Below are 10728 nucleotides of genomic sequence, written 5' to 3'. Positions count from 1 at the left end.
AGGGGTTCATTAGATCAGCTCCAAGCAACAGTGATATAAGTTAAATAAACACAAATTATCACTCCGTATATAGAATTAATATAGGCAGGAGTTACGACGATGTCGATCCTCAATTCCACTCTGATTCCAACAAGGATTTATAAGTATAACTCCCTTGGAGCCTGTTACTCTCCGTCTTTTATGAGCACACCCACTAGTTGTTACTTTATACGTAGATATTCTGTCTTCAAAATTAAATAATGAGGATAACAACTTTAGAAAGTAAAAAAAGCCTACTCAAATTACCAACTCGAAAAAAAACGCTCCCGCATTCTATCACATATTTTATTCACATCCGGCTATGAGTCAGTCATCTAATAGCTTATAAGTAAATGAAGAAATCAAAGAAATGAGCTTACAATTAAATAGTCATTTGTAAAATTATTCAATTGAATCTCTATTATCAATGATGTTAAGTTTAAGAACATCATTGAGATTAACCTAACCAGTTGAAGTCACGCTAAAATATTTAGAATATCTCACACTTCTATTAACAAACAGTGGGATCAACTTCCCTAATGGCGACCACGTAATCTTTCAAAGAATGGAACTTCTCTACACACGGCCAAATTCATTTAATCGCCTTAGATATTGGATAGCACGCTCGGGAGTTATTCTCTTGAACTTGATGTGTGTGCCTTGGCGCCCTGGTGATTCTTAGAGAAAGAAATATACTTTATGTATATGGATTTCATCAAAAGGTTCCTAGGTTAGATGGAGTAATTGTAATACTATAATGTGTATTTATACTTAATCAGTGCAGCTCCATCTAACCAATTTAAGGAACATTAAAAAAAAAAAAAAAGAATGTCATTGAGATTAACCCAATCAGTCGCAGTCACGCTAAAATTTACGGAATCTTTCACACTCCTGTCAACAAAACTATAAACAGACAGCTGATATTACCAAGGATTTAAATTTAGGGGTGCCATATGTCTAAATCTCACCCTCTCTTCGCGCTCTTTTTTCTGTACAAACTGCTCAACTCTACTCATCAGTCATCTCAACTTATTAATTTTTTTTTTTTTTTTCAAACTCTTACTACACGTCATATGAATTGGGGAGTTATATTCTACATTCTTAAAACAAAATTTGTCTTTTAGACGACACTTAATTACTCCGAGCAATAACGGATACTACCGTGAGTAATAAATCATTCCTAAAATCCAATGACAATTGATAACGGGTTCTTTTTGATCAATCACACATATATACATTCTACAGAATTATCATTTAATCATTGAACGGAAAAACATTAAATATTTCATATCATAGTTACAACACTTTTCGTAGGTGTAAGTACATACTCATTATTTTCAACACATTATACCCATTATCCAGACATTTACCCATACATTATGTTGAGGAGCGATATGTGTGTATGTATGTAAGAACACTACCACATGAATTTAATCAAAGCTGCTCTATATAAGGTAAGGAACTCATCATTTTTATAGAGAATCAACGTCTATAAGCTACAATCATTTTACTACGTGGCATAATCATAAAAAGACGTTCATAATAATATTGAGTAAAACATCAATTAAATTTTATATAGTTATATAAAATAAAAATCTTTTAAATATTCTACAAAAAAGGTTGATGATCGTACTAAGTATATATGAGGTTCGTCAACACATAAACAACCTAAAAATATTTTTCTCAAAATTGAGTGTGGATATCATTTCTACTCTTAAACAAAGTATTCTCCATTTATATCAACTTATTATTCTTATTGAACCATTGGATACGTTGTAAATTGCCCTTGGAACGTAGATAAAATATCGTGCAAATAAAATAAACATGATTGAATGGGGACATATCGGAGTTATTTTAAGTATCTCAATCAAAATAAAGGTTCTAAACTCTTGTTATAACACTTGGATATCTAAAATCCTCCCATAAATTTGAATCGAAGCTTATAATTGCAAATATAGTTAAAAAAATCCATTGTTTTCACAGTAGATAGTTTTAGTAATGTATACCTTGAATTGTAGAAGTAGAATGATTGGTGTACACTAGATACCATTAGAATAATAATATTTCCTACTAAAAAATCTTCTTGCAGAGTTTTGTGTCTCAGTATTTTTTAGTGTGCATCAAAGATGGACACCATTAAAGAGAAAATACGCCATATTTTACAGTTTTTCGTCGAACAAGGTGAAAACGCAAGCCAGGTGGCTGAAAATGTAAATGTTGCTTATGGTCCTGATACTGTAATAGCCACTCACGCAATTAAATAGTTTCGTCGATTTCGTTTTGATAAATATACACCCTGGACGGCCGATTATCGATAATGTGGATAAATAATGGAAATCGTCGAGTTTGACCCTCATTTAAGCACAGTTTTGAATACAAATCTTTGAGTTCGAGCGTCATGCAAGGCACTGTTTTGATTGCTCAAAAAGATAAACATTGATGGAGAAAAAAATTGAAAAATCCATTCACAATAATGGACTTCGTTTCCCTACATCTATTATGTCCATGAAATATTGGCCTGTTTTTTTGTTGCATTCAGTTAATAATAAATTAAGAACTTTCTCCTCTCTTGATTTTTGTAACAAATTGTCCACATAGCTAGTAAACAATCAAACTGAATTTGTTATGAAACTCCATAGAGCAATCCAAAAAATATCGTTTTTTAACATTTAGTGGCCGCTCAACGCCTTTAACACTCGAACAACGATACAATTTTGACTATTCCCTAAAATATTATATAATTCTCAAAGCATACTCCAAAAATTCAACATTGTATTTCATTAAGCATGTGATAACTGCTTCTAAACAAGGTTTTGGAGTCATATGTAGACTTTTTAATTATCTCTAAAAACAGTTTATGCTATCTCTGGAGAAAGTGGAGTCATTGTGTACAAATAGATTTTTACTTGTTCAAATATGTACTCAGGGATATCGGAATTCGTTATTTTGGTGTTTACAAGAAAGTGCGTGCTAGAATTGTAACTGAATTAGTCAGAACGGACTCAAACATCAATTTGTTTGTTAACTAACATAGTTTTGAATCTTTGATGGGATCATTTTTTGATACCAAGAGTCATCAAAAGGAGCTGATATACCACCGTGTGTCGTTAGATGGGGGATCTACTATTATTCGTTAAAAATAAATTTAGAATGTGCATGAAATCTTTTTTTTTAAATTTCGCAATAACTTTGTTTACAGATTGACTCATTTGCATTGCTTACCAGCAATTTGAAAAGGTAGTTAATTAACTCCCTTACTAAAGTCATTCAAGTGTTAAAGTTCAAAAATGAACAATTTCTTATAACCTTTTTTTTTTTTTCATTATCATCCTCGTAGATTGAGATATATTGAATTTATTATTGAACATTTTTAGTTGAATATGAAGTGTAATTTAATAATATAAGTCATTTTACCTTTTACACTAAACTTTCGTCGAATAATTTTTGACATTTAGTTATTTGAATAAAGAAATTGATGAAGAAGAAAAAATATATATCTGAATTTTCATGGAAAATAATGATAAAAGCCTTATTCAAGCAAAGCCTTAATTTAGTTGAACAGTAACACATATTTATTAGCGTTCTAATTTATTGTACATATCTACAGGATTGTGATTTTAAATTTGGAAAGTTTAAAGAATATTTATTTGACAACTTATTTCATTAAATTAATTCAGCAATTCACAAATCCTTTGTTCTGATAAGAGAAAAAAAATCACAAAATAACCAGAAATAATTGTTTCATTAAATAATTACTATTTTTCAACTTTTCCTTTTTTTAAAGTAAAATATACATTTTCTTATAGATTGTGTGTACATTTAATTTCTTTATTATAATTCCTTTAGTAAAAAATAAGGGTATTGTTTAAATAAAATCATAATGAATCCTTGTGTTCTCTAAACACCTAGAAAATTAATTATATATTCAATAACATGGGTTTCCACCATGACTCTGTAGTGATAACTGATTGACCCTTTGCTATGACACTACATATCTGTTTGGCCCCTACTCTCCAAAAGGTTGCCAACCCTTGCTGTATAGAATTTTTTCTTTTCTTCATTTTAACGCCTTTTTTAGCAATAAAGTCCACTATTTAAATGTGCAAAGGCGCAAAATAATGCTTGCACGGCGTTTGCATTCGGAAAACATATCAATGATTTTGTATTTTTTCGTATACAGTTTTGTCAGTGAAATATCATGAATATAATTTTATAGACATAGATTTCCTGGTCGTCAAGGCATTGGGGTCCTAAACTTGTACCGGATTTAAAATCCCCACCTTGTATTTTACGACAATACAAATATTTACTCTATATAATGACTTATTCTATGAACAATATTAATCCAAAATAATCTGATTAACCAATGAATACGAATTGAATATATGTACAATAGGGAATCTATCACATAAATAAATCATTTTTTAGTTGTTAGTTTATGAGTCGTGTACGTATCCCCAATAATTTGATTTTTTTATTTATTTATATTTTGGCTCCTAATCCATCCGTCGTTCGTTCCCCCAATGCTTCTTATATCATGAGATTGCAGATAAATCTAGTGGAATAAATCTATTACATATGTAGGAGTAATCCTCCATCTTTTTTTTGCAATCTAGATGATAATTATTACTATTTTTTTGCATAAATAAATTTTGTAGTCATGCATGACGTAAGCCGTCAAATGTCTTTTATTTTAATTAAGCTATGAAAAAAATATTGTAAAAAACATGAGTTAGGGCTCGTTCAAATTTCGTAACAGATACACACAAAATCACTCATTCCGAGGAAAGGTGGTTTTAATATTCTGAGCAGAAAAGTCTCTATTTATAAATTGATAAACAAAAAAGAAATTGCATTTGTGTAAAAACATCATTCCAACTTACTGTTAAAAATTAATTCCCTTCTAAGGACCTAAAATCCAAAAGAATTAAACTAGCATAAACTCATAAATATACAACTTCACATATTCATCCGTATATAATATAATATCTTTTTAAAACTTAATGAACCAAAACAAAAAAATTCAAAACAACTTAAATAAAAATTAAAAAAACAAATCCATAGTTTATTTCTTACACATTTCATATTGCGACAAATAATTAGCCTAAGATGGGAAATAATGTTAAAGTAATGTAGTTTTATTTTATTTTATCAGAGCTTCCAAAAGTTTAAGAGCCCAAAGATTTCGGAATATATCCTATTGAATTTACTTAAACTTATTCATTTTAAATGTTTCTCATAGCTTGGACAGTCGTTCTTTCTTCACTAGGGTTCTTTTTAAAATTGGACAATTTTAATAAAAAGAAAAAGAGAGAAAAAATTTATTGAAAAATACAAAGTCCAAATACATATTAAGATTGGAACGAAATATATATTTAAAACACGGAAGAATAAAATAAAAATATAATCATATTTAAATGATTAATGAGAAGGGTGCCTTGGGTGCTCTGATAACAATTTGTCAAAATATCCGGCTTCAAATGAGTCAGGATTAATCTCAAATCTCGGCGTAATTGATTTTTTAAGGGACCTTTCCACGACGTACGAGGATGACGTAGTATTCAGTAGCTTTCTTGCAATAGCCCATAAAGTAAGAAATTTTGTGGTAATCCTACTGAGGCAAAAACATAGCCTTTGTTCAACTTGATGGGCGGAGGTAAAAAGAGAAGAAAAGAGATCTTGATGTCCTCGATAGGATGATCAGTCTAAATTTGCAATTCAGACTTATTTTGTAAAATTATATAATAAATATTTTTTTGTTCAAATTTTATATTTTTTAGATGCATGATCAAATGACAACGTGCCCATAATTATTCATAAATATCAAAAAAGTAAAACTTTATTACACGATGAATGTGAGTAACAAAGAAATTGAACTACTTTGTGCTATAGTTTAAAAAATAACTACTAGTAGTATGATCGTGTCCTCACTCTATGATTACATTATAAATTAGAATAAACTTTTTAATCTGTCCTTTATATGTAGAAATAGTCCCCATTCTCAATTCTTTATTCGCTGACTATGAATATATTCGACAAATTTCCATATCAGAGCAATATATACCCATACATTGTATACAACAAAACGTTGTCTCAAAAGACAACGTTTTGCATGAGTTGAAAGGTCTTCACAGTTTTAAGTCAATAAATTGGGTGGAAATAATAAATGCGTCTAATATTTTGGGCAAAGAGTGTAATGTTTTAATTTCATGACTCATTGGAAAATGAATGTTTGTATGTTAGAAAATTGATCAACATTCTTTGCACCTATGAAAATATCCCTGCTCACTCATCCATAGCATGAAATTAATTAATAATATGTGTTAAAGACATATTTCCTCAACTATGAGCCTTGCATCTTAATATAGGTACTTGAACACTCCTATTGACTAAATTAATAAAGATTCTTTAGACTTTGATATAGTATACTATTTCTCATTTATTTAAAGAAATATATTATTGCTGTAGTAACAAGATATCTATTATTTTTAATGGATTTTATTAATTATTTTTAACTAATTTTTATCTCATTATAAATCAAAACAATGCTTACAGAGCAGTCAGACTCAACGATTTCCATTAATTTACCCAATTTTTTTGACTATTGGACTTTCAGATTGTAGTATATTTTTGAAATTAAAATTACCAATTAACGGAAGGGGCCTCACATGACGTCACTGACGTCACGTCTTAAAATAGCTATAGCCTCATTTTCCAAAGGGGGAAAGAGAAGAAAAAAAAACATAGAAAAATAGTGATTAGCATGAACGGTAAAGGAGGATGCCCTTACTGCTACTCACAAACTTGTCAAATGGATGCATAGTGACGGCATCGTAAATATTCTTCTTTCGTACAAGGCAGCACCAACTATTATTGTCTCTTTACTAGCAACTTCCTGTTGAGCAGAACGATCATTCTCACCCCTTCCTCGTATAAAAACATAGGTGAGGAACCGATTCAATGAAGATCGTCTCACAGGAGTTGTAATTTTGAACATTGAGCGTGAAACCATTAGCTTTAGTGAGGCTATTAAGATAGAGAAGATAATCAATGAATTGCAAAACATAATAAGGCCAGAGAGCATTCTTGATGTCTGTTTGGCTACATAATTTAGTGTTGCATGAAAAATGTCTAAAATAAAACTGATTCATATTTAAATGAGTTGTTCTTTTTGTAATTTAAAACATACACTCACGCACAAATACCGAGTGACTAAATGTCTATGGCTGTTACAGTGTCAAGCCCACAAACAATATTAAAGTTTACAACCGCCTGATTTGTGTTTTCGCCTTGTTCGAAAATAAAATGTAAAAATTAGCAAGTTTTTGTTTGTTTGTTAGTGTTAATCCTTGATACTAAATATTATCTTTCTAACACCATCTAGCGTAACCTGATTGTACTTATGCATTGCAACATAGACATTACTAAAGCAATCTTTTGAACTAATTATGGATTTCCTTTATTATATAATTTGTAATACACGTGCATAAATGACATGTCTGAATAAGTTATTTGTCTTACCTACCCATATTTTTTTACGTTTTCAGGCAAAATCTCATATATTTTGTGTTTCTAAAAAGGATATTTCACAGTGGCTCACATCATTGTATTTTTTCATGGGGAAAATAAACCCAATACATCCAGGGAAAATAGTCAAAGATAGTGGGGGAAAAAAGTACTCTTTAAAAAAATATATGAACGAATATTTTTATTAATGGACTTGGGAATTTCTCGATAACAATAGTCAATATCGGGGATATATTCTCATGGTCTCAACTGATAGACTATGTAATTCTTATGTACGCAATAATCAGTGATCAGGGATAGAGATGTGAAAATTGCTATAATCCCGGAGAGTGTAATAGTGTCATAAAACTCTGAGATGCTATATATTTGCTCATATATATTTCCTAAGAAACTCTCTTTAGTTATAACGATTGAATTTTCAGAATAGGGGATAATTAAGTAAATAAAAACATCAAGATTACCAACTAATAGTTTTATATATTTAAGTACGTCAAAACTCCACCAAATTTCACGTATTCAATCATAATTTTAACAGGGGATGCAAATTTTGTAGAGAAAAAGTAGAAGTGATATCATTTATACATATATAAGGGCTCGTCTTCACAAGCTCATCTTTTTACATCCTAGCCAAGAGCGTATGGGGGACCTTATATATATATATATAAATTCTTAACAAGACATTGACAAAAAAAATTCCTCCCTGGTAATTATTTTAGGGACAAATATAAGATAGGTCATTACCAAGTCTTGTTAAGTTTGGTTTGTATAAAAATAGTTTTTTCTTGAATCTTTCTAAGATTACTAAACTAAAATCAAATGGATGACTTTGTACTTTATTAAAATACTAGATAAAATTTTGATATTTCTCCCTTATATTTTATATTTCAGACAAATGGAAAAGAAATGAAAACTAATTGTTGTCCATTTTTGTACCCAGAGAATTCTTTATGCAGAGAGTACTCAAACCTAGACGAATGAATGAAACCAAATGTTATGTCCTATGTACTTCTTAAAAAGAGTGGCACACAATATGTGCCTCCTTCATCATTATAATAGGTAAAAAATACACGATAATATTTGCTTTTTGGTAATTACCAAGGCTTGTCAAGTTTGTATCCATTAAAAATACCCATTCTTTTAAATTGCCATCTTGCTAACATAACTAAATCCGGATCCAATGGATAAATCCATACTTTACCATTTAAATATGATTTTTATTCCAATAAATCTATCTCTCAAGAGTCAGCCTTTTCGATTAAGTAACGCATAAAGCAACGAGAAGATGAATGAGATGGATTTCAACTCCAAAATGAGCAGTCCGATTTCAGAGCCTTATAAAAGTGGGAAGAGGGATACGGGCACTTCTAAGCATTTGTAAAAATATTTTGATATGAGCCAATGCATAACACTCATGTACTAGGTTAGTGGCGTAATTGGAGGGGAAGGGATGTGAGCAAACATATTGATTTATGGGCTCTACCTATGGAATAATAATGTATTTTTTTAATGAAGAATAAGACATTTAACAATGTGGTGTAGAGTACTGTTATAGAGCCGAACAATTTATTCAATCAGGGATGGAAATAATAATAAGAATAGAACAAAGCACTATTGATTATATTAAACGTTACCTTGAAAGTTTAATCATAATTTGTTGTTACTCTTTCTTCTCCCGGGTTTTTTCTTGTTTTTTTTTTTTTTTTGTTCAGTAAGTACACACATACCTAGGTACTCATTTTTAATGAATTTGTTAAAGGAATTACATGTATTGAACGTTTCAAGAGTCAAAAGCTCCATGGCCCAAAGATATGAGAAGGAAAAAAAAAACCAAGGAGGTGGATTTATATTTTGTTATTAGAACAAGATTAGGCAACAAGAAAATCGTAGGACAATCAGAGCAGATTTATTAAATAACTCTATCCCTCTGATGACGTCATTGAAGATAAATGTAAAACTTATTGTTATTTACTTTTTTCATCCATTCCTTATTTAGGTTTGTCAATCATTCTGCATCTTTTTATTCCTGTATTTGTGCTTCCAATGACGTCCTCTGTCGTGGTTGTAAATTTTCATGGATAACTATGAATCGTTGCTGACAAACCTTCTTATTATAACATTGGTCTACACATTTCAAGTATTGAGTATATCTTCCTAAACAAACGATGTTCCTTTATTACATCACGCAACCTTTCTTCCGAAAAGAAAAGGGGGAAAAAGGGCTAAAATCAGTTGGTAATTAATTAGTTTTTCCCCACTGCATATTTGGTACACGATTTGAAAACGATAAAATGTTCTTCTACGGGCCTCCCTACAATAGAGAAAAAAAAGTGTCGGAGACAAAGTTTGGGTGAAACCAGTTAGTGGAAGATGCATGGAATAATGGATGGAGGGCATTGTAACTGCTGCTAAATTAATCTGAGCTTCAGCGTTGATAGATTTTCCAAGAGCAAGTCCTTCCCTTTATTACAATACCCAATCTTTCATTTTAAGATCAGTAAATGATAGTTGTTATACAAATCTTATTAAATTATTAAACAATAATAATGGAGAACTGTTCACAGTGTCTCATCAATTCGTTTCAACCAATCACTGAATAGCTGGAAATAACCAGAAACATTGACATGTGACAACAAAATTGTCAAATAAGAAGAATTTTATGATGTCTCAAATAGTTGTATTAGCATACGTATTTTAGACCTATTCGCAATTCACAGGGATACTGAATAACTTCCTGGATTTGCAATTTGAAAATGTGGATGTTCCATTTTCAAATAGAGCACAATTAATAATGAGAACAATATCTAAAATGATCAACGCTTTAAAAAATTGTCAGCCACATTCGCAAATTTCTAATTCTCCATAGGAAAGAAACAGAAAAATCGACAGCTGACAAAATAAATGGGTTAGGTTTAATGGACTCCTTTAAAGTTGACCGATATTTTGGTAAAGGATCGTTCTGAAACAGTTTCACGTTATTAAATCGAGCTGGGACTGTGAACCAATTATTTTATCAGCCTTGCATTGAAATGAGTGAAAAAAAGCAACATTTGAAGTCATCAAAGTTATGTTTGACCATTTTAAATCACATTTTTGGCTGTATTGAGTTAAAAGGTTTATTATCTAACTCACACGCGTTACTTAAATCATATATAAATTTAAACAGTATTTTGTTGCTTGTTATAG

This window comes from Lepeophtheirus salmonis, chromosome Z (assembly GCF_016086655.4).
Source record: "Lepeophtheirus salmonis chromosome Z, UVic_Lsal_1.4, whole genome shotgun sequence".
NCBI classification, from domain to species: Eukaryota; Metazoa; Arthropoda; class Copepoda; order Siphonostomatoida; family Caligidae; genus Lepeophtheirus; species Lepeophtheirus salmonis.
The sequence above is the reverse complement of the archived record's forward strand: the minus strand, read 5'-3'. Positions refer to the sequence as shown.